This window comes from Lepidochelys olivacea, assembly GCF_965140295.1.
Source record: "Lepidochelys olivacea isolate rLepOli2 genome assembly, chromosome: 3".
Taxonomy (NCBI): domain Eukaryota; kingdom Metazoa; phylum Chordata; order Testudines; family Cheloniidae; genus Lepidochelys; species Lepidochelys olivacea.
Window position 1 is genome coordinate 193,806,591 of NC_140413.1, and position 1,969 is coordinate 193,808,559.

Here is a 1,969-nt window from a genome sequence, read left to right on the forward strand (position 1 = left end):
CCACTGGTTGCGGTTTGCCGCTCCAGGCCAATGGGGGCTGCGGGAAGCGGCATGGGCCAAGGGATGTGTTGTCCACCGCTTCCCACAGCCCCCATTGGCCTGGAGCGGCGAACCATGGCCAGTGGGAGCTGCAATTGGCCAAACCTGTGGACACGGCAGGTAAACAAACCAGCCCGGTATTCCAAGGGGCTTACCCTGGCGGGTCGCATGCCAAAGATTGCCGATACCTGGTGTATTGTGGAAATTTTCTTAAACTCCTCTTACAACATGATTTTCTGAATTTTCCTTTAACCTTTTTATTATAACTGTGTGTTATAAAGGGAAAATTACAGGTAGGGACCATAATTCAACCTTCAGCTAGGTGCACAGAGTGTACAGATAAATGTTTAATAGGAAGTAACAGGACTACTAACTGCCAACTGCTGCATGGGTAGCAGATAATTGTCAGTTCTGGGTGCAATAAATCACCTTGTGGACAAGTAGTTGGCAGTCAAGCACATGTGCCATGGTAAGTGATGTCACCTTATTATATATGGGTAGGAACCTACAAAGTTTTGTGTAGGTCTGTAATACTCCCCCCTGGAGACAGGGATTGGTTTGTGTGGATGTTTTAAAGTTGCCAGCTGTGGGTTTTTTAATCTGTTGAGTATTGGACCTGCAGAAGCGCATCTTTCCTCAAATTTTCTGTGAGTAGGACTTAAGGAGTAGCGTTCCAGCCAGCAGACATTTCAGTTTAGTTCTCTCTTGTGAAATAGGCTGAGATATGCAAGACAATAAAAATACTTTGTACTCATGGCACCAAGGATCTCAAAGCACTTTACATACAGTTGAGCCTCCAAATGGTTAGTTTCATTGACTGGAGGGTAAACCTGAGGCACTGAGTGTGAAATGACTTGCCCACATTTATGTATTCTGTTAATGATGGAGACAGAACCAGAACTGAGAATTCTGGGTCCCATCCACCATAATCCGGTATTCTGATCGTCCTCACACAGCCCAGTTAAAGGGGCCTTTCATGGGAAACTACAGGGGTACTGGAGGTAAAAGACTCTTCACCCTTCTCCCTTCCCAAAACAGGGGGCAGGGCTAGAAGAATGTGCAGACTTGCTGTAGCTGAAATAATAGCCCCTAAGGTGTCATAGAAGATGCAGCCTGTTGTCTGTGGACCCAGTAGTCATTCAGCTGGAGCTGCCCACAAACCCTCTCTTCCTGCCCCACAGGCTCCTTTAGAGTGAGTTTGTCTAGGAGGCTGCGCAGTATCTAGGAGGCTGCCAGATTTTGCTCTCTGATTTCACTGGTGTAACTCTGGAGTAATACCATTGACAGTAGCATTCCTCTAGATTTATGCCTGTGTAATACAGAGAAAACTTTGGCCCTGTGTCTCAGGATTGGTCCTTTTGTCTCCCCATGACCGGCTAATACAACAGGCAATAACTACTATCTCCATTGTCGTATTGGGCAGTCCAAACAAGTAAACTGTTGCCAGTTTAAAAATCTATTTGTTTTGCTTATTAGTGGAGTGCAGTGTTAATGATCTGTTTTGGTTTTTTTTTTTAAATATTAACACTAAATACTGGAAACTGACTTTTGAGCATACTGAGCAGTTAATAACTGATAGCAGTACCTTACGGCTAACCTGTTCTCAGATGCTGCAAATGTAGGATGAGTTTAATTAACTTTAAGTAGGAATAGAGATGTTTCCTCTGTTAACTTACAGTGCTGTTATTACGTACCTTCCACACAATCTGCTGTGATTGGCAGGGTCTACACCAAATAATGTTAGCAGTTAACACAGAGTTAAACTTGGTCTGTCAGCGAAACCTGCCTCTTCGTTACTGTCCACGGCAAAGAAAGGGTTTAATTTCAGTACGTAGTATGTAGAAATGATATTAGATTTAAAATCAAACACTAGGACTTTGTTACATTAACTGTATTTAAATGCTTCTGTTACCTCTGCTGCACAGGGTAA